Source organism: Cuculus canorus, chromosome Z (assembly GCF_017976375.1).
Source record: "Cuculus canorus isolate bCucCan1 chromosome Z, bCucCan1.pri, whole genome shotgun sequence".
NCBI classification, from domain to species: domain Eukaryota; kingdom Metazoa; phylum Chordata; class Aves; order Cuculiformes; family Cuculidae; genus Cuculus; species Cuculus canorus.
In genome coordinates, this window is record NC_071441.1 from 9,349,631 (window position 1) to 9,373,400 (window position 23,770).

At 39.7% G+C, this 23,770-nt stretch overlaps 1 long non-coding RNA gene across 1 annotated transcript in view; it reads left to right on the forward strand.

Annotated features, from left to right (window-relative positions):
• Nucleotides 1-21,779, forward strand: part of LOC128850481 (uncharacterized) — a 55,480-nt gene extending 33,701 nt beyond the window's left edge. Inside the window, exon 3 of the long non-coding RNA XR_008447891.1 lies at nucleotides 21,733-21,779. This is a non-coding gene — a long non-coding RNA (uncharacterized LOC128850481). The remainder of the gene's footprint in view (nucleotides 1-21,732) is intronic.
• Nucleotides 21,780-23,770: the final 1,991 nt, after the last annotated feature.

Sequence of the window (23,770 nt, forward strand, 5' to 3'; positions counted from 1 at the left end):
CTTCCTTTATGATATCCAGGGGTATGTGAGGCAGCTTCCTTTCTTGCTTTTCCTTGACACAACTTGTCAAAGAGGAATGCAAAGGCTGGGTGTGATCTTCCCAACATCAGAGCGAAAGGAAATAGCATACCAAACAGATGATGGCATAAATGCTGCTCAATCTAATTCCACCTCCACCCCTCTGGGTCACCACTCAGCAGTATTTCAAAAGGCTAAAGTCAATAGTAATAACAAAAAGCCCATGCAAGATCTGTCAGTATGAGAAGTGGAGATGGAAGGAGAGCAAATTAAATACTGTATTTATCGATGTGCTGCATGTTTTATTTTGCAGGCTAAGCTATGCTCAGGCACTTTGCAAGTTCAAAAGGTAAAGGGACTTGTGCACTAAGAATGCACTGGGAAGTGCTGAATGCAGCTCATCCTCATACAGCTGGGTAAACCTGTTCAGCACGAATAACAGTGCTTATACTCCAGACAGGCTTTATTCTGAACCCAGTAGCATAAGCATTCCCAGTCCAAATGGTACTTTCTTCGAGAGAGATGGTGGAAGTTGAGAGGTTTACATCTTGCACTAACTCCCCTTTTGCCCCCGCAACATGCTTACATTTCTCATATCTGATACTGGATTTATTTATGTGTGAAAAACTTACAGCTATCCAGCAGGTATTACTTCTGATGCCACCTTCCTGGAAAGGAATGATTAGTCAACCAGCACTCCCGATGCATTCATGGAGGTAGAGATGTGGACAGAGAGATAACGTTAGCCGCCTTTCTAGGCAGAGCCATCTCTGCATAGTTTAGTTGCTTTCTGACTGCACTTCAAGCTAAATGCTTCAGACTGCCTTCAATTTCCATTGGTGTCAAGAACGTCAAGGGGATTAAACTAAATGCTAAATGCATCACATGGGCATAATCTAACGAGCATCTATATACATGTAGGAGAAGGTGTGCAGGACTATCCAGCTGGGGGACCTACTCCATGAGGTGATGGCAAAGACTGAGCTAAGAAACCTGTTCAAATATCTGTCAGTGTGACATAGCCTGTCTTTAATGTAATCATTTTGGTCATCACAGAGAGAATCAAAACCCATGCCCAGCAGTAAAATACACAGGCCACAAAGGCCACCAGCTTTAGCATCTCACAAAGTTTAGTCCTTCTGTGCAATGGCAGGGAAGATGTAAGTTGTGCTGAAAATACAGACATCAAGATGTTGTTAGGTCTCTGTTAACTGCCTCCTGAGAGGAGAAGGCCTGTTTAGTGTCAGGCCAACTGCCAGCCATGCTGTGCAAACAATGTGCAGCTAACCACATCACAACCATCTTCATGTATTAGCACTGAGGACCTATTCGCATCTGCTACTTTCTCTGTATGTTTTGGTACAGTCTTTAATTTCATGGTAATTTGTCTTTCAGTTTCCAAATACATGTTTTAGGATCCTGTATACCAAAGTTCAGAACAAATATTTGATATTTCACAGTGTTAACCAATAAAATCACAAGAGTAGCCATGCATTTTCTGAACACTCAATCTTTTTTGGAAGAAGAAAATTAGTCCTCCACTCTTGCACAACTTGACTATAATAATGATGCACTGTGCATGAATGATGAAAGGAAATGCTTTGGCAAGGAATTAAAAAAGAGTAAAGATGAAAAGTACATTAAAAGTTTCCTTTCTAATCTTAGGAAGATATATAAACCTAGCAATATTAAGATGATTGCTTTGGGTTACTATAGTTTGAATATCATTTAATCTCCATTTAAACATTCTCTATATTTTTGTATGACAAGCTTTGATAGCAAACTCAGTGATAATGAGAGTTTGATGCTTTACTTACGGACACTTTTGCTCACAGCTCTGTGATGCCTCTGTGAGATATTGTGATAATTTGTCTGAGAAGGAATTACCCTATAAAATTAAATCATTACTTCTTTGATGTGTGGTACGGTTAACACGCTTAACACACCTGATTCAAATAAATTAGCCTTGATACAGAACTATCTCTTCCTTCAAGTCGTATTGATTTTTGCCACAGCAAAAAGAGCTTGCATTCCATAAAGCAACTGTATAGAACATGCAGTTTTATATCTGTCCTCAGATATGTTGACATTCTCTAGAGACTGGGACAAACACCAATATCCAAACCCAAAAAATGTGAGTTGGAATGAGCATTTCACAAGATCACTGGAAGGAATATCAAGATGAAGAAAACACACCATGAAGGTAAAACTCACAGTCCAAGACCAACCGTAAGAAATGCACCGTGTAATTCCTATGGACTGAAATTTCATATCTAAATATCATACTTTTAGAATGTGTTTTACAACAGCATTGAAAAGCTAAGATGATAACAACCACCATAAAATGGAAGGGAGTCAGACAGGATCAAAGGAGCACAAAAAACATAGTGATGCTGGAAAATCTCAAGTATTGCTATGGAAGAGAAAAAGGAATTACAGAGTTACTTCCAACAGGTACACACAATGCATTTCAAGATGCAAGTAAGGCAGCATTAAGGTTTTCTAATTTTTTTAATTAGAGGGTGAATAAATTCGGTTTGTTTAGCTATAGATTACCAGAGACAAAAAGAAACATTCAGGAGAAACAATCAGCAGAGAAAAGCCAAATGGATTGTGTTATCTGGTATTGACTGTGAAGAGCTCTTGCTACGCAGTCCATCACTACAGGAAGAGAGAACCTGGGGTTTTTAACTGTCAATTTAGAAATAAAAAAAAAATAAATTTAGAAGACATTGATAGAAGGAGTAGTAAAAGAGTTGCTGAGATCAAATTTTATTCATGCAGGAATAATAAAGGCACTCTGATAAAAATATTTACTTAACTTAAACACAGTTCAATAGATGTAGAAGTTGAATAGCATGATGCTAGACTTCAAAAAGTGGAGTGGAGAAATAGTAGAAGACACAGACCAAAAAGTCTGGCTTCTGTACCCTGCAACTGTAGCAACTGTAATCAAATTCTAAAATTGAACATTAACCATAATAAAATAACAGAATCGAACATGTAGGTTAGATACGTGTAATTAGGTATCTATGATTAGATATGTATGATTTAGGTTAGATATGCAGATATGATGGAGAGTGTCCAGAGAAGAGCAACGAAGCTGGTGAAGGGGCTTGAGAACAAGGCTGAGAGAGCTGGGGTTGTTTAACTTTGGGAAGAGGAGGCTGATGGGAAATCTTATTGCTCTCTACAACTACCTTAAAGGAGGTTGTGGAGAGGAGGGAGCTGGGCTCTTCTCCCAAGTGACAGGGGACAGGACAAGGGGGAATGGCCTCAAGCTCCACCAAGGGAGGTTCAGGCTGGATATCAGGAAAAAAATTTTCACAGAAAGGGTCATTGGGCACTGGCAGAGGCTGCCCAGGGAGGTGGTGGTCACCATCCCTGGAGGTATTTAAAAGACAGGTGGATGAGATACTCAGAGGCATGATTTAGCGGTTAATAGGAATGGTTGGACTCGATGATCCTGGATGTCTTTTCCAACCTAGAGATTCCGTGATTCTGTGATTACCTTTTGGAGTAGGAAGTGTGGGTTTTGCAAGTCATGTCTCAAACCTAATAAATAGAATTCTTTGAAGGTAGATGAAATTTCACCCATCAGTAAATCTAAAGTATGGGTCTGAATATAAAAAATACTTACATGATTCTTTATTGAAGAATAATGAACTCAAATTCTCAAAGGAAAAGAGGTTTGTTTTTTGGTTTTTTTTTTTTTTTTTTTTTTTTGTAGAAAAGCAACCAGTTAACGGATAGGAAATAAACACCAACCACGGAGAGTTATTTTTCGCAGTAAAGAAGGTTGCCAGGAAGAATGAGGGCCCACTTCAAGTTTCTCTAGTACTCTCTTCTAATAGTATGGTGTAAGAATATAAGCAAGAAATGGTTTCCAAAAAGAGGTATTAGCTTTCTCCGTAACTTAACTGTAAGAGTTCTCAAACATTAACAAAGAAATAGAGGAGAAAAAAAAAAAAAAAGCTGCCTTGTGCTACTGCAAAGTTATTGTTTATCTATACCTTGAATATTGTGTGGAAACCAGAACAATCTGTTTCAGAAAAGTATTAATAAATCTAGAAGACTGCTTGAGACATTTGCTAAAGCTGAATAGAGGAATGGAATTACTTCTGTCTGAGGAGAAATGGAGTGAGACTTTTCATCTCAGATAATAACAGCTAACACATGACTATAAGTGATCTAATAGAAATGTTGAAATCGTGTACAGAGCAGAAAAGGTTAGTAGAGCATGATATCTCAGAATGCCAGACATTGGTGGAGTCAGGTAAAAAGGTATAACCAAACAAAAAGTAAACTACTTCTCCAGAAAGTTGACTCAAATCAAAGTGCCTGTTGTAATGGAATTGTTAAAAGTATAAGTGGATGAAAAAAGAGTCTGGGCAGCTTCACAGATCACAGTCCATCACTGGCACAAATTCCAGCTTGACAAGTCCCTAAATCAATAGCTGAGAGAAGCTGAGAAGATACACCAGCAGAAAAGTCTTACTCTCCTTGCCCTCTTTGTCATGTCTCTAAGCACCCATTTCTGACTACTGTTACAGTCTCTGTGGCAGGGTAGACAAACTTGTGTCTTAAACCCAACTGAGGCAATAATTTTAGAATACAGCCTGGTAGTAGAAAAAAAACAATCAAAGAAGCTTTATTCTGCCAGTATTCCAGCACTATGACTCAATTTTTATCTAATGCAATCTTCACGCCAATTAATCATAGGAGTTGCTGAAAAAAATATTTGTGATTTTAATGATAGAAATTTGTACATATGATCTTGATTCTTCCAGTGCTCAGAGGATCTGACTCACCAGCTCATGCTAATATCCAGTTTGTATATAATATATTCAAAATATAAGGGTGTAAAATTACTCACATTGCCTCTTGATTAATTTGTATGTTAGATGTTTCTTATCCTACTGCTGTGAATTGTCAAATACAGAAAATGACAAATAATAAAGAACAGATGTTGAAACCTTTCTCCTCTATTGCTCTAAAACCATAAAGACATAGGAACAAGAAGGTATTACTTTCACCACAGATATTTTAAGAGAAATGTGTAAGAATTATGCCAATATCATAGATTTTTCTTGCCGGTAAGTTTTAAATATTTGCATTTGAAATCACTGAAAAGGTAATTTTGGAATTGGGAAGGAAATGCAGTTTTACTCAAAGCAGTATTTTTTAGCATTTGCCTGGTAAATCTAGTCCTAACATATCTAGATGTCATGAAATCAAAAATTGCAGTAATGCCATGTCACAATACCATGCTAGAAAATCACTTAGTCATTGTTGTGTAGAGGCAATGAATAAGCAATCTCCTGGAAAGTCACAAACCTAGAAAAGCTTGTTTTTTCATAGGTTTTCTCTAAATGGATGGAACCTCCCTTTTATTTTCTCGCATAACCACTCAGCAGTGTCTAGTATGGCTTCTTTACATCAAAGTATCTAATGATTGAACTTTATAGCATAAGAGACCAAGAAAAGCATCAGTCGTTTCCAGAATTAGTATTACTTCGAAGTTAGTGAAATGTGTCTCAGTAAGGGGGCAACTTCATTGGATTTGCCATTACTGTTTACTCTGCAACACCATTTACAGTAGGAGAAAGAGAGCTGTGAGCTTGCTGAGAATTCCACATTCTGTGGTAGGGACCTTTAAACTTTGCTCTGGGCTAAATACCTTTACAAGGTTCAGAGGCCGTGCAGAATTAGACTAAAAGTGTATGGAGTAGGAATACTGCATGTGAATTACACATTTTCTCTGGACAACAGAAATGCACGGGCAAAGGGAACTGTTGATGCGACCAAGCTATCTGCAGAGTGACAGCACCCACAATGACTCTCAGTCTGAAAAGTGTCCAGGGAGTTTTTGCTGCTGGATGGAGTAGGGAATGGCCTTACTCAGGAGAGAAAGTTCTCATGAAAAATGCTGTCCTTCCAAGAGTGGCAAGATGGTGATTCCCAAGATTAAGTCCCTGTGGCAAGTGCAGATGGCTGACTCGTGTCTGTCTGCTTGAGCAGAGGTGAATTTGGTCCTTTCAGATTCACTCTCTTTCTTTTATTACAGATTTCTACCCCTGCTGTGTCACTGTGAGAAGGGTGGCAGCTAAGGATAATTGTGCAAGATGGAGTTGTAGGTATTTAATCTTCTCTCCAGGTCTCCAGCATGGTGTATTGGGATGAAGAAGTAGAGAGAAACTGTGCTCTTGTGCTAGGATTGCACCAGCTACTAGAAGGGACACCTCAGGCGATTATGCATTCTGCAGGTGAACATCATATTCTTTATTTTTTGCTGTAAGTGTTTGTATGTTTTTATCTTTTTAGAGCCCAGATTAGATTGATTAAGGGCTGTGATTTTATAAGACTTCCAAGCATTTTTGGGTAGTTTCCACAAACTACACTAGTGAAAGCCACTACTGTTTATAATTCTAGTATGTACAACATGCACGTTATAGAACCAAATAAAATTGTCATCTGTTTGCTATGAGAAACCTAGACAAAGACATTCAATACCAGAAAATGCCTAAGTTTTCAGTGTGATCTGAAGAAAGAGGCTTATGTCTTGATCTCCAAACCACAGCTCCTGCCTCTCATAAGATGGTTTTCATGCTAATTGCCTCCTCAAGGTTATTTCTCAGGCAAGATTGTTTCTCAGGCTCTTGGCACTTCTGTTGGCTTCCTTGGCTTGTTATTCAAGTCTGGCATTGTCTTTTGACTATTCCTGCTATTCATCTTCCTACTGCTTATCTTGGCCTCCTTACTCTGTTTCTCATCATCTCTCAAGAGTGTTGGCATTGCTACCTTCCCAAGCTTTCCCCTTAGAAGCTCTGACAATTTTTTTCGTCTCCCAAGGCACATCTATTAATTCTCCTAGCTGTTTCCTTATCACTACCTAGTTTCTCACCTGTTCATTTCCCCAGAGATTAGTAGTGTTACAGCACACCTCTTAGTTATTCCAGGACATTTCTTATCCCCACACCATACCTCCACTTTGTTTACTTTGTCATATATTCCATCTGCCCATGTATTTTATCTCTGATGATCCACTTCTTGCCTCTCCCTGCTGGTATGGTTATAGTGGAGCTGTGATGAGAAAACTGCTCTGCCAATTCCACTCAATCAGAGGCAACTAATGTTGCAGCTGGGGAGGGACAGTATATAGGTGCTTATAATATCTGCCATATTCGGACAGCTCAACCTCCTGACCTTCAGGGACCACAGATGGGCAAGAAGAATGCCCCAGCATTGGCCTGTGAATGTTAATAAGACAGGAAATAGGACAAAGTTTTGCATAGTTGTACACAGTGATGTCTTAAAAATGAAAGACAAATGTATGAAGGTGGATGAAATTGCATTTGCAACAGCAACAGAAGAAATGTAGCAAGTTTTCAATGTCATTGCGCTGTTTATGGTATACTGATTCTCACAGACAGCCTGTTCCGAAGTGGACAATGAAAAAAAAGAGACGTGTCTGCCTGTGTCCAGGCATACACTTTCATTTGTGATTTTACTGGCATTCTATGCTGGCTCCAGAGAGTGAGGTGACTCTGCTGAGCCCAGTTCCTCTGGAAGCTGCAGGTTCACATGCCCTCTGCACCCTTTCCAGACCTGCTGGTGGTGTTGCTTCCTCCATCTCTAGAGCTGTTGGCCTTTCACCAGCCACACCAGAATCATTAGCACCAGATTTGGTTTCTCTGCAGAAAACCATTTTGAAGCCTATAAGCCTGAATAGCTCGAGGGCCTCGTTAGACTGGTAGGCATCACAGCAAGTCAGTAACAAACAAGCACAAAAAGTCTGGCTTCAGTCTTTGCCTGGGGCCCCTGTGAACCTTGTGTTTTCTCTCACTGTTGCACTACAAGTTCCTGTCGTTCAGAAGTGGGTATGTCCCGATCTGCTTCTGCTTACTGTGTTGTGCGACCAAAAGTCTCATTACTTTCATCCTTTTGCATTCTTTGTTGGAATACAGTGTTCAATGATCGTTTCTTTTTGCCTAATATAATCTGTATTGAAATCTGTAAAACGTATATGCCACGAAGGAAGGCAGTTTCAGCTACCTTCTTTACAGAAATGTTGGAGGGTTTTCTGCATCAATTATTTTCTCCGAAGCATGCGCTGAATCCTAATCATCAGAGTTCAGATAACCCACTCTTGGAATTTGCATGGGTTATGGCTTTAATTTGCTTATTAATGAAAAAGCAGAAACACATCCACAGTGTTTGTGCAGATGAATCCCTCTGTTACCATGAAAGAATTTATCTTCATATTTGAAGAATGCAATTGTCCTGAGTCAAGTTCCACTGATCAAAAACTATAAACAACTCAGCTCTGATGAGCAATACTAAGTGGGGAGAATGCAGGTAATCAAAGGTATGTGACTTTGCAAGTGAAACACCCGAAAGTGCGTAAGTGCTTCTGTGCAGCATACTCCCGGTCTGCATAAAAATAAATAAACAAAAATGAGAGTATTTTATTTTTATCACGTAGGAGTTGCAAAGTACAGTGACTCAGTGGTATAATGAAGAAATTCTATTCTTGGAGACAAAAATAACATATGCTCATGCAGCAATAAGGAACGCATTTGAAATCAACCTTTCCTTAGTAATCTTGTATACATTGTCATTTCTTGCTTTGGGCCATATCAGAAACCTCTTACTAAATGAAAATTTTCTGGAAAAGCAAGTTTTCTATCTGAACAGAAGATCTCAGTCTCCTAAATCAGAGGCAGAGCAGTGAACTTCCACTTGGAGGCTTTGCTCCACCTTCTTTCTGATGTTAAGAGTCTAACTGAAGCCATCTCTGAGAAGTGAAACCAGATGGCAGGAGACATCTCCCATACATCGTGATGATATTACCACTGCTTTTACTGATTAGTGTTAGCTGCAACTTGACACTGTGATTTGTAATTCTTTTTCTTTGGTAATGCTAATTAGACTGACATGAATGCACAAGAACAGAACAAAACGTCTCAATGTTTGATTCTAGAAGGTTTTGGGGCCTTTTTTCAGGGATCTTATAAAACATTTTAAAAGACCATGCTCTTTCAGAGAATAATCAAATTAAAGAGGTTGTGCAGGTATGATAATGCACTGACTTCCTTAATATAAGGTGTAGAGTTGCATTCTGTTTTTTAACATAATACATAGTTGGGATATGATGGCGACATTGTGAATAAAAATTAAATCAAATTTGCAAATATATTGTTCAGAATTTTAAAATATCTTAAAATCATGAGCAAAGCAGCAAAAGAAAATGGTCTGCCTCTTGCATCTAAAGTGTTTCTAGTCATGATACGTATACATCTTCTCAGGCAGTAACAAGGTATGGGTTAAAATTTTAAGTGACCAGTAATAAATCATTGTCTTAGGCTGCTGTTCAGCAATCCAGAAAAAAATTTAAACAGTTTGGTGCCTCGGGGGCTCATTTTCCTCACTCACAAATATGAACTGGTTGTCTTAACTGATAATATTAAGTAGACAAAAAGGGAAACATACTTAATTCAGGATGACATGCAAAACAAATTCCTCAGGTCTATCCATTTCACAGTTCTCAGCCCTGCAGAGGCAGAGGTCAAGCAAGTGCCTTGTTTACCCTCCTCTAGCTACCCCTTATCCAGAGGCTCCTGAGCAGGGAGCCCCTCCTGCCATGTCCTCACTTGGTTTGCAGGCAGACGTAGCTTACTTCCGCTCCTGGGAAGTGGGGAATTTCAAGCATCAACACCCAGATCATATGCAGAAAAGTATTTTTAATGCTGAACAATACTGCCAAAGTATCTCAAGGCAGAGGTTTCATCAAACTTTTCCTAAAATCCCTGCCAAAACAGCAGTGAGATCTCTCTTGCAGCAGCCTCCTGAGAGTGCCTAAGTTTTGGAGAAAGGAGCAGCCAGCCACAGCACCAGACCCTCTGGGCTCTCTCTCTCAAGCACGAACACCCAAACTGTGCATTAACTCCTGGAAACAAACTGTTGCATCACACTTAGATTTAATGGAGGAGTGATTTTGAAGGAATTCCAAGATGGCAGAGTGGTGATTTCTTCTTTTACTGAACTCTTGAGTGGAATGTCAAGACTAGGATTCTAAACACCCAAACATCGTAAAACTATCTCAACAAAATGCTGTGAAAAACACAAGACTCCCTCTCCCTTTGGAAAGAGTAGTCTGGACTGCTGAATTTTGGCTGCCACTTCTGAATCTTCCCATGCAGTGAACTCTGTCATTTTGCAGGTGAGCATTGCACTTGGCAGAAGTATAGAAAGGCAGCTTGTATCCCTGGACTTATATTTGTACCAAGTGTCTTCCAGCAGTTTACAGTGAGCCACTGGTTTTCAAAGTCCTACCTAAGCTGCAGCAGTTCTTCGGGAAAAAATACTGAGTTTTATTTAGAATTGACAAAGGAAGCACCCAAATGCTGCACCTAAATTCTGATAGAGGAACAGTAAGAGGTATAGAAGACTTATTTGTCTCTGCTTGCCAGTTAAAGATTGTTGTTAGGGATCCGACAGGGTAAAACCAGCATGGTGTGCATACAGAAAACACCCTAGCCTTTTAGTTTGAACAGCAGAAAATATCATTTTACAAGACAGGCTTTTGACTTCTTGTACTCCTTGGCCCCGTTTTGGAGTTAAGAATATTATTGCAAATATTTCATGATGAGTAGCTCAGTATCAGTGTCTTCTGGAGTCTTAGGAAGAGCCCTCTGAACACGTGAAGTATTTAGAACACTGGTTCTCACAAATAGGAGTTTTTTGCTTATCTTTCGTGTGTTAAAGGGCTTTGAGAACTCAAACTGGTAAATTCTGCAGTTATTTTTTCAAGAAACAGTGCTTTGAAAACTAGTAATTCAACAAACTGAAAAGGAGGACTACCAGGAATGTTCAGCTGTTGCTGCTGTGTTGTGCAGGAAGACTCACATGAGCTGCAAGTTAGCTGCCTTGAAGCATGGCTTGCAGATTGGGTACAGTGTTGTGGGACCCATTTTAGACTGAAAGACCTCCCAAGGAGCCCAGGCAAAGGGGTGGTAGGTGGCCAACATTAAAAGTAGCCCTAATGTGGATTTCCTGTAGAGAGACATCAGCGCTGATAAATAAGTTGAGGTGCGGAGAATGGGCTGGAAAACGCAGTTTGATAATGCAGTGTTCTCTTCTGTAGGCGGTAAGGAATGTGTTCAGCCCTCAAAAATAGCCATGAAGCACTTGAAAAGACAATGGAAATTTAGACATTTAAGTGAGAGAGCGGTTGCACTGAGATACTGAAGTTAAACATCCATTTTGTTATTCCTCTGCTTGGTTACTCCTGTTCTGTTGTTGAAATTTGTCAGAAGTGTGCACAGGGGGGACGTGAACGGGGAGATGAGTAAATCCTGTCTTCCTGATGGAGCTGTCAGACCACATTTGGCTATGTATTGGATGGGTCCTCACCTGAGGACTCTTGCAGTTAATTGCCCAGCACCACTCGTCTCTGCATGTTTCCTACACCTGTTTTAACTACTAGACAATAGATGTAGCATTGTCTTGCAAATGTGTGACTTACCAGCACAGGGTGGCAGGAATTTGGGCAGGACTAAAGCACACTCTTCCCTCTAAAACATTGCTTGAGAAGTGAGAAGGGATTGCCTGTTGTTGTGGCTTAACTCCAGACAGCATCACACAGCCACTTGCTTACTCCTCCTTCAGTGGGATGGGGAACAGAATCAGAAAAGTAAAGGTGAGAAAACTCACAGGTCAAGATAAAACCAGTTTAATAATTCAAGTAAAATAAAATAATGATGATAATAGTAGTCATGATAATAAATCGCAGCAAAAAAATAATACGATAACAACGAGAGAGAAATAAAACCCAAGAAAGACGAGTGATGCAAAGGAAAAAAATTCTCACCACGAACTGACTGATGCCCAGCTAATCTCCAAGCAGCACTGTCCCTCCTCCCGTGCACATCCTCTCCTCTTCCCTCACTTCTACTGTTGAGCATTATGTTTTACGGGATGGAATATCTCTGAGGTCAGCTGTGGTCTGCTGTCCCGGTTATGTTTCCTCCCAAATTTTTGTGCACACTCAGCCTACTGGCTGGTGAATCGGTATGAGGAGCAGAAAAGTTTTTTTTCCATGTAAGCACTGCTCAGCAATAATTGAAACATCCTTGTATTATCAACACTATTTCCAGCAGAAATCCGAATCATAACTCCGTACCAACTACTATGAAGAAAAGTAACTTTAGTCCAGACAAATCCAGAACACACATTTTCAAAAAAATCCCAGAGAGGACAAGAAGCCTTCTTAGGCAATGTGCAAGGACTCGGTCTCCAAACTCATGTCCTTGTTGTCTGCAACAGCAACAGCTTCCTGGCCATTATTTATTTTTACTGTGTATGTGTGAGGAAGAACTCAATACCTTTTGGATGTTGTGATTTACATCAGCATTATTCATGCCTTTTCCCAGGCCTTTACAAGCTGGGAAAGTCACCTTGTGTTCAACCAATACTGGGTGTATCCCACTTTAGTTATTGTCAGAGAGCCAGCATTTCATCACTCGGCAGGCACATTGCAGTCACATAATGGTGGCAGGAACTCAGCTGAAATAAAGCAATGCTGAGAGCTTGTCAGAAATGTAGATGATATTGCACCTATTGTCAGCGACATATTATCTATTGTTCTCACAGCTGTTTCCCAGCTGAAAAAATGCTGGGGAGCCAGCGTGATGAAACCATTGCCTGCTTACTGTAATATGCTCTGTCAGGAGCAGCTAACTGATCTCATGCTGCAAGCAGCATACGTCTATGACAAGGAAGACTGAGTACTGAAACCCAGTGTTCATAGCACTACAAACCTGCAGCTGCCTCGCTTCCACTGACCATGTCAGCATCATGGGGATGACTGGAAATTCACAATTTACCACAGCCTGCAGGGAAAGGTGGTTCCTTCTGACTTGTGTTGCAAGTAAAGCTAGAAGATTCTCACCAGCTTTGGTGCAGAATAGGAAGTATTGCTCTCCATGGGAAAGTGAAAATATAGGAATTTAGATGATAGCCAAACGAATTAAAACTCTAGCCCCTGTGAGTTCACAGAGGATTCCTGGGTAGAGTTTGTTTAGCTATCCTTAATGAAAACACACCTGAAAAGATGGTGGTTTTTAGCGAGTAAATATGCAGGTATGTCAAGAGATGCATTGTTGAGAACAACGAGATGCCATTTTCTGCAAGGGTGTCACTTTCAGGCACCTAGCTGCGAGTACTTTGCTCCATTTCAATAGCGGGATAAAAGCATTTCCCATGATGTTTATAGTCCAGGCTTTCAGGGCTTGCTCATGAGGACAGAACTTGCTTGTGTGTATGAATCTGGCTGAGTCTAAAAACAGAAGAGGGCCTAACTTGGAATTATTCTTTGAAATGCTGAAAATGCATCTGAATGCAGATGAATTGCCTTGATTGACTTACTGAATGAGCTTTTGAAATAGTTCTTGTTGAAGTGATAGGTGTTTTTGACCTTTTGTGATCTTAAACCACTTTAAACAACCCAACCTTCAAATGGGAAATTTCTTCAGAAAGGAACGTGAAGTTTTCATCTTGAAACTATTAGATTGATTGGTTTAATAAATGTAAATCTCTTAATGAAGGTTTTGTCTTAAAAACGGAGAGATCCTCAAATGCCAATCCCTTACCAGCGGCAGCTTCTACTTTGATGAATCCTTACTTTCTGTCAACAAAAATATTTTGTCTGAACTCATCCAATCTGTTATACCTACAAGTGCTTCTGTTGTTCAGAAGTACCTCAGGTGCTCAATAAGTAGGTCACAAGGAAGAGGATGAGCTAGTGGGTCATTGCCCCTTGTGCTATTGTTTTTGGCCAGTGGCTACTATTCAATAAGAATTAAGGAAAGTCAGCAAAGAGAGACAAGGAAAAATAACTCCCCAGTTCCTTTTCTTCTTTATATACTTACACAATAAGAAAAAAATGCCATTTTTTCAAATTTCTTTTGCTACTCCTTTTTGAAATGTTTTCCCTGAAGTTCTCCTCTTCATTACTTCCCAATTTTCTTTTATGCCGTCCCTCTACTGGTCATTATTTCAGTATATTTCAGATGATTTATCTTTAGCTGTTTCATTAGGACAACCACAATGCTAAAGTTAGATGGAAGTAATGACATCGTATATGTACATTGCAGAAGTGCTGCTCATCACTTTTAAGAGGAGTTTCCCATGAGGTAATGGCATGAGTCAATGTGAAGTCAATGTGAGGGCTGTGCAACACAAACACGACGAAACAGGGGTAATTTGCACAGAGATAAATCTTTGACCAATTCTCTGATCATACCAAGATTTCTCTCTTTTTTCAGAGGTGAGACTTGCAAGATGAATAAAAATGTAGGCATACAGTTCTGTGGCTATGATTTCCTCGAAGAAACTACAGGGATAACTAAAGAAATTGGTTATTTGTAGGTACCTGCCAGACAGTGAGTGTACAAGGTAAAATTTGGTCTGTGGAAAGATGCAGGCAAATTTTAGCAACCTTGGCAGAAGTGACGTTTGTTCTTGGTTTAAGAGGAGTTGGGCAAGACATATGAAAATGCTTAGTTGTAAGGAGAATCCTTTTTTTAATCAGAAGTACCTCTTCAATCTAATAATATAACACACGCAAAAATACCTTTTAAATCAGTCAGATCGTTTTTTGTTTCCATTTGTCTCCCCTTTGCCTTGCTAGGTGTGAGTGGAGCTGCTCTTCTCCAGAGCCCCTTCCACTATGGACTACTTGGAAGCAAGGGGGTCGAAATCTAAGATCTTACGTTCACATCAAGTTGGTATCAATCTTCTTGATCCTTATATTTCCCATTCCTATAGAACCACAATAAAATGAAGCAACTATTCATTTTGTGGTAGATCTTCCATGTCATTCATCTTAAGCCTGAATAGCAGAGACACAATATGGCAATGTACTTTGCTAATTTGACCTCAAGGCAGATTAATTTGTGATACCACAATATTAACTTTTTTGATCTAAAGTACATTCTTCTACTTATTTCTAGAACCCTGCCCTGTGATGGGTCACATATCTGTAGTTTGCATTTTAAACCTGTCATCAGACAACTGCTTAGCAATATCTATTGCAGGTATCTTTTGGCCTCCGTCTCATCTGTGTTTAATCCACTGAATGGGTGTTTGCATTTGATTGTAAGAGAGATGTAGCAACTTTCATTTTTAAATACCTGGAAGGTGCCTTCCAGTTGTTTGACCATTTTACCCATCCTACTCATACTGAAGGTCTAGAAGAGAAGATTCTTCAATGTTCCCATGATGGTAGAATTTTGGATTTTTTTTTAAAAAGTCACAATTTTATTGGTTAGGTGAACATTATTTATGTGATTGGAACTTTTGGTATATGATAGATGGAAGAAAGGAGGACAATGACCACAGCAAACACAGAACTATGTGAGTAAATGGTAACACACGTCTGGGTTTGGGCAATCCCAACATGCAGTCCTCTTAATTCTGGTCAAAATGATCCTGTTTATCTAAACTGAATGGAAAATAATGCTATTGATTGAACACAGAGAAAATTTTTTTATGATCTAGAATAAATTAGGAAATTAAAAAAAGGACATTTAATTACTTAGAAAGTTACATTAAATATTTTTCTTATTCATTTCACAAGATCAAAGGTCAATATTGCGTTCTTCAATGAAATTAAAAAGAACCCAACCATGATCGTGACTGCCACAGAGCTCTAAGTTGGATGGTGCTCAGGTCTCATGTGCAGATTTCAGCTGACTTTTTGCAGCATTGGAGATCTTGTTTTATGCCACAGTCAGAATGAATATGAGAGAAACACTGCATTATGGTGATTGCATCTGCCAATGAATAAGTTCATGATTCAACTACTGAACATGCTTTTATTTAAAAACAAACAAACAGCTTACAATGAGAAGCAGGGAAGAGGACATTAAAAATGTATTTACTGTGAACATGCCTTTCAGCTTCCCATTGAAGCAAACATGTTGGGATTTGTTCGTCCCCAATTGCTGTGTGATGTTTTCCTCACACGGCCAGGCGAAGGTTTTCTATTCATGCAGTTGGGTCTGGATCCCATGTAGGAATGTGATTATGTTAAAAATCTGATCAGTGAAGCAAAATTCCACTTGAGCTTGAAAAACCAAAACCACGGGTATCTGATTGCAGCTTGAGGTACCTAGTTACCAGGAGGGTCTTTGAACCCTGACACAACATCAGATATGTAAACAATTGCACATACTCATGAATTTTGGACTTCTTTAATTCATCTTTTGACAATGGAATGATTTACAAGCCATAATTAAAGTCCATCTCCCACTTCAGCGTGTACACCGCCGTTCTATGTGTGACACCCACCTGCTGAGGGGCACGTTTCTCCTCCTCTTGTGGCACCCATGTCTCATCCCTCCTGGCCCAGGAGTCTGTGCTCCCTCACTGCTGTCCTACCATTGCTGCTGTCTGAAGGGAGCATTCTCCCTCCTTCCCTGCCCCACAGACACCCCACACCTTGTTCCCTGAGTGCAGGAGTGGGTCTTGTCCAGCCAAGTGCATTTAAAAGGAGAATCTGCCCATGCCAGCATGGCAGAAGGCACTGTTAAACTGGCTAACCCTCATTGTCAGTGTTCCAGAGGAAGGCCGGCATGAAGCACAGCAGGTGGAGGACCAGGACATGAGCAGGATGTGTGTAGCTGGTCTTGGAGTCAGCTCTGCTGAGCAGATTGCAGCAGTCCTTCCATGAAGAGGTGCTGGCTGGTGAGAAGAGATGTGTGAAAAATTATGCAAAGACTTAGAGCAGAGTTTTCACAAATAAAATTGTGAGGAAGATGTTATGATTTGCACTGGCCCTGAACTGCAGTGTCGGTCTGTCTTACATTTTCCCTTGAAAGTAATCAACCTAACAAATTCTGTAGTGGTGCTTACCTTATAAAAATAAGAGAGCAAAACCCAAATGAACACCATGCTGTGTTCCATTTTTTGAATACCTGTGGTGCAAAAGACACCCAAAGGTGGTCCACAGAGTGCTTTCTGGAAGTATAAATAAAGCCTCATACTCTGGCTTAGAATTTTAATTTATTTAACTTAATGCTTTCATTTTATTTGTTTGCTTGTATATAAGGAAGAGAGAGGCAACAACTTTGAGTGTGATATTAGAATACACTTCTACATTTTTTCTCTTTCCTTTTTCACTTAAGTCATGAAATTAATAAAATAATGTCAAATAAAGGTAATAAATTTCAAAGTTAACCTTAATTTCTATTAGTAGAAACATATGGAGCTCTGTCTTTATACACATGATTTTTTTTCTGCAGAAAAATTAGACTACCTTAAGAGTGGAATATAGCTGAAAAACATTGTTTAAATCATTGCAAGGAGTGGGTACAAAGATTTCCTCTGGCATACCGGCAGAAAATGTTTAAAAGTTCAAGGGAAGAAGCTTCCACAGCTTTCCTGGTGACACAGGCCTGTAGCTCATTACCACTTATTGAGCCTTTCCTGCTCTTTAGGCCCACCCTTCCTAGATATTAATTTGTGATAATAAAGTATAACAGGAACCAGTCAAGTCTGCAGGAAGTCAAACCCCTATGTAATTATGTATAAGGCTACTAATGTTTTCTGCTATAACATCCATTAATTCTTGCTGACTAAACTACATTTTTGTTCTGCTCCATACGACAGTGCTTTCTTAGGGAAATGTAGTTGCTTCACTTGGCTTGATATATGAACAAAACCTAACAGGAACCTTTCCCTGAACCTTTCTTTTCCATCTAAGCATACTTGTATGTATAGTAATTCTGTATAAAGTTCACCTCCAATTTTCTTCACCCTGAAGGCTTCCCAGTAAAACCTCAGAAGATGTCCTGACAGGCTTTGCCTGACATCTTCGCCTCCAGTTTCAAAGCCATGATGACATGACTGTGTTTGCCTCCCTGGGAACCTGGCAAAAGAACAAGTGTGCTCAGAGAGTCTCACTTATTAAAACACATAGACATGTCATGCAAAGGAGCCCTTTCCCTTATCTCTGGATAATATTTTAAAGAACAGAAAGAGGAGAAGACAAAGGAGGACTTTTAATGCATTGTCTTCTATATTAATGATTTCCACAGGTCTTTCATCATAGCAGATCTTAAGTTTCTTAAGATCTTATGGACTGTTAAATTACAAATGTGCACATACCATCATTTGTTAACAGCATGGAAGATACAGACCAAACTAATATGGGCATACGAAATGCTTCAATGCCATGAAGTGCAGTCTTACAGGAAACAGAATGATACAGGCCACCAAACGCTAGCACTGTTGTCAGGGCGGGAAAGTTGTCTTACTTCAGCAGAAATGCATAGACCTGTTTCCCAAGCCACTTTGTCCTGGAGTTGGGTTTCTCTGCAGAGTGCATAAACCAATTTACACTGTATGAACCATCCTGTTGGGGCAGATGATTCCTCCCCATGCTGTCCCCTCCAGATTTCTGTGCCTATGTCCACAGCACTGCTTTCACTTGCTGCTGTCTGGCTTCTAGGGAGTGAAATATGGGTCCCACAATTACTTATTCATATTCTGTTTAACTCTTTTTTTTTTTTTTTAACAAAGTACCTCATTACATCAGATTAGTGAAAGGAAACAATTTGCCAGTTGGCCAGTTTTTAGCATACACGGAACACAGTCTTGAATAGTTCCCATAATATTAATATATAGTGTCTCTCTCCTCAGGGCATTTGCTATTGCCAGGTGTTTCTCTCTCCTTCTGCTGTGTGAAGATAAAATTGCAACATATGCTGCAAGACACATTCCTTTGTTTCTTAACTCCTGCACCCACTTTTTTCCTGATGTTAATCAGCATAGCTAAAGTCAGTCTAGGGCAGATATTCAGCTCTTCTGGAGATATTCTGCCACGCACCTGCATCTGTGTGGTTGGCTGCTCCTAAAACCCTCGCAACAGGAGAGATTCCTCTGCAACCCTTCTTCACTTTCCATGAGTATGCAAAGTAATGCCTGTGTCTTCAGAGTCAGAGATTTAGCAGATGGGGAAAAATCTGCTTATCAACAAAGACAAATAGTAGATAAAGTAGGGCAGGTGAGGGTGGAAATAATGCATATATTTTACTTTTCTAAAATGACAAAATTAAAGCTATTTGCCTCCATATTCGGTTACCGAGCCTACCACTGCCAAAGTGAAGAAGATTTCATACACTGAAGTTATCCAAGCACGGACAGTGAACATCTGAGGTGGTGAGCATTCATGGTCTTTGGGATCATAAATGGTATTTGGGGAGTTGTGCTGAGTCACCACCACCAGTGTCTCATCAGTGGTCTTCTACTTCATATTACTACACAACACTGGTGGCCTGCAGCACAGTTTATGGGCTGCTCCGTTACCTTCCCCAGTGACCAGGAAAATGAGATGGGGTGCTTTGAGCAGCAGGCATTACTGCCAGGCTGTTTTTCTCTCACACAAACTCCTCCACCAGCAGATGCCTGGAGGTTGCAGCCCTAGGCTGGGTACTGGTGAGCCTCTGGAGTTGATCATGTCTCCCACCAGTACGCCAGGATCTAGCAGCATGAGTGATGGCCTTAAAAATCCTCTTAATTGGCTTTCATTCAAGATCAGTGCTCTGGAAAGATTACAAGGCTGGGAAAGTCAGCAGGGGTCTGTGGTTGTGTTGGGGTCAGTGAGTGGCTTCATGTGCATCCTGTAGCTGAGGGCAGACATGCTTTGGCACTTTTATGTTTTTAACATCAGATGAACACTGATTTTTCAGATGTTCTGTTAGTTTTACATTTGAGAGACCAAAGCCTATTGAAGATACACTTTCTCCCTCCTTGCAAGTGGTCACTACGTAATCCAGGAGAAAAAAATTATTCCTTCTGAATGTCTGATTTTCTTACAAGTAAGGGTCTAAAGGCAAGGCCTAACTGTGGTTGCCTTACTATCTGAAAAATTGAGTGCTTTCTTAAACCAGGAGCTCGGTAAAAGCAAATGGTATTTTTCCTATTGCTTTTTTCCATTTTCAAGGGTATTGATATGTTTCTGGGTCTAGATAAAAAGAGAGATTTTGTCTCAGTAGACCTACAAATGAGACATCGTAACAATCTATACTCATAATCAAAATGTATGGTGCAAAATAGATCTTAGAGGCTCTTGTAATTTCTGTAAGAGCTGCATTTTGCAAAGGAGGGATTTTGTTGGCACAATCACACTTCATCATATCTTGAATAAAGCCTGTAGGGTGACATGACGAAAGATAAAATAAGACTTTGTCTCTGCAAAGAGGGTATCCAGGGCTCACATAGAATCTATACAACTGCAGTTCCTTACAACTTCAGGAAATTTTAGTCACCTCTTTTTCTTGTAGAGGATCTCAGAATAAAATGTTAATTTACAAGTTTTATTGTAAACACATGGGTAGCTCAAGATGTTAAATTGTCTTGATGTTTTCACAATGACTTTTTTTTGAAGTAATGGGAATATTGGAAGTGCACTGCTACAAGTCTAGAAAGAATTTTAATGATTTTTTCTGAGCTGTGCTAGCACCTTTCTCACATTCATACACAGAGAATATCTGGCCTCCTGACCATATTGAGCAAGTCTTCAGCGAAGCAGTAGGAAGTTATACCCTTCCAAACCCAGGAAGGCCAAAATCTAACATATGGCTGGTTTTAAGAAGTCCCTGCTGGGACTGATTCATCCTCCTCCTCTGGATGATGCAGATGGCTGAGACAATGGAAGGCGGGGCAACCTCAGCATGTTTGGGGGTGACACCCAGCTGAGGATGGCTGTGGGTCATTGCAAAGCAGGGCTCCATAATGGTCCCTGGACACACAGAGGAAGGAGAGCAGCATTGTATTTATTGTACTTATTAAATAAATAAATATAACTCTGCTCTGAATTTTTTTTGCTCACCCCTCTGACTGGAAAATGAAACCAAAAACATGATTTAAGAGACAAGTCACTACATAGCAACAGCGTACAATTCATGAGTTCCTGTTACTTCTTGAAAGCTGATGTAATAAAATGAAAAATAATTTAGCCCTGTGTTTGAATAACAATGAGGAAAATAAGTCCTCTTGGAAGGTATTTAGGGAGGGAGAAATCATTCATTGTGAATTATTTGCTTGATTCTATAGAATAAGTTATATCCTTGTGAAATTCAGGATCACAAGAAGCCTGGAAGCTAATGCTTCCATCTAAGATCAGTTTCTGTTACTGTCGAAGCATGTGTGCCTGAAAGAATCATGGCAAGAGGAAAGCACCTGGGAAAAAGATGTTGATAACAGAGTGAAGAAGTCTTTCTTGTCCATCTGCCTTGCACTATGCATTTCCATTTATTCCAGTGACATGGCATGAAGGTAACACTCAGACTGGATTACTTTTATGGGTGTAAAAAAACATACCACACACTAGGGAACAAATGGTCAAGAAAAGGAGTATTCCACTCCCCAAACTCCATTCTTTACTGCATGATTTGCTATAGGTGTAATAGGGAATTTTTTTTTAACCTCTTCCAGGCTATTTTAATGAACACTTTCCTTATATTGATACTACTATGTGCAAGTGTAATCTTTGTTGTTATAAAAACAGATTCATGTGAATTTCACTAATGGCAGATGTTATTTTAATTCATAATTAAATCAACATTAACCTCTTCTGATCTAGAGCAATGATACTGGCCCAGAGCAAATATTTAGTGAGCTAAAAATGTCTTGATTTTCTATTTGAAGGTGCTTCAAATCTGGCCCAGCATCAGACAGAAGATGGAACGTATTTAGGTCCCTGTGGTAAGTGGCACATTCTTCCGTGCATCCCCTAAGATGGTGATTTGTCTTGATTCTGATTCACAAGTTCTCTAGACCTACCAGACACTCTGAACTCACTCTTCTTTGTATGATATTTTTGTCTATGGTGAGATGAAGCATGTTGCGTTAATTGAATTGTCTTCAGTGAGACAGGTGAATTTTTATGACTGATAGTTTCAAATCAGAGTGTAATTGTTCTTGTTGATCAGCAAGTTTTGGTAAATAACCTGACTTGCCAAGTAGGAAAATCATGTTCAGAGCCATGTGTGATTTGGGGTTTGCTTCCTTTCCTCCTAATATGCTGGAAGTGGCCTCTTCAGAGGCTGTCTCTCTATGTTGCTGTGATGTCTACATGAATGTACAGGTAAGACGTCCACCTGCAGATGCTACAAGAGTGACTCCCAAACGGGACTGCTACTCTTAGACACAGTATGTTGGTGAGTTTGTCTAAAGAAGTTATGCTTTTGTTTGTATGTTACTTCTAAACAATTTAGCCATTAAGAAAATTACTAGCAAGATTAGATGATAATTTATATAGTTGAATAATGTTTCTCACGTGTATAATGTAATTCACTGATGTTTTTGATAATTTTACTTTCCCAGCCTGGGAAGTTATTTTATATCGACTACTGACCACCAGTTACTGCATTTTGGACAAGCCCAGAAGTTCTTGGCTTTGTTTTGAAGAAATATTGCTTTGACCATTTCTTGCCAAAAGAAAGATGACAATGGGTGTTCCTTCCTCACAACCACACCTGAGCTCCGGTGTCCACAAAGGATTCCCCCTACCCAGGAAGGCAGTTCTCCAACACTTCTTTTTTACTTGCAGAGCAAATTGTTTAGCAAAAAAGTTTCTGCTGTCTGTCCTCATCCTCTGGGTAAGGAGGAAGTGCCCCCCCTTTTTTTTTTTCTGTCAGACAGATCTTATCGTGAAGATGAGAGATGAACTTGTGTTTCTGCTGATTTTCCGCTAGAGACCTCCATCAGCCCATATAAGTAGTTGTTTGGCAGTTATAATTATTGGGCGTTACTTGAACAGCTGAGGAGGATATGGCCTTGCCAGCTGGCCTCAGGGAAAAGGCGGAGTCCCAGGTCAAAGGAAAATGTTTTTGTGAACATTTTTTTTTTTTCTCAGAGAAGTTGAGGTTTATCCAAGCAGGTGTGTTGTGAGAACCTGAAGAGAAAGGAATTTTTATGCCCTGAAGCAATGGCACAGAGATGGCAAGAACGATAAAATCTAAAGTATGTCTACCGTTTTCATAATGCACCCATGGAGAAATTAAAAGGCTTCCTCCTTCTGTAAAGACTAGACCACATACATCCAGCTGCCTGGTATTGACGAACAGAAGTACAAACATGTTCAATTCCTGTAAACTGAAGTATTTGGAAGTAAGATTCCAGGTTTACAAGAATCACATCAGTAACAGGGGGAGGGTGGCTTTCAGAGGCCAAGGTCAGAAGAGGAGAGGCCTAAACTTCTTGGCTTGTTTTGCTGAACTTCTTGTTTAACTTGAGGGCCAAAGCAGTACTTCCTCTGAAGAAACAAAGCAGCTAAACCTGCACAAGCTGCCAGGACTCAGTAAGAGTCCTGGTTTTCATTTTTGTGACTGATTTATCCCTTGAGTTTAAACCCTTGATTTCTTGGGTACACACTCTAAACAGTTAGAACAGATTTGTGCCTTTGTTTTGTCATGAATCTCATCTACTGTATTATCGATACCAACAGTTCCTGTGATTGAAATTATGTTTGCAACATTCAAGACAACATTAGCATTCACTTTAAAATACATTCTGCAGTGTTATAATGAAACAAAACAGCAGTTATCTTTTACAGTCTTTAATTCATTTGAGTGAAAGTAGCTAGGAAGCTGAAATTGCCTGAAGCACACTAACTAAACACTTTGAAGTTTTTAGTGCATCATTGCTGTAATAGTTTGAGTCTCATCTCCTATTCTTGGAACTG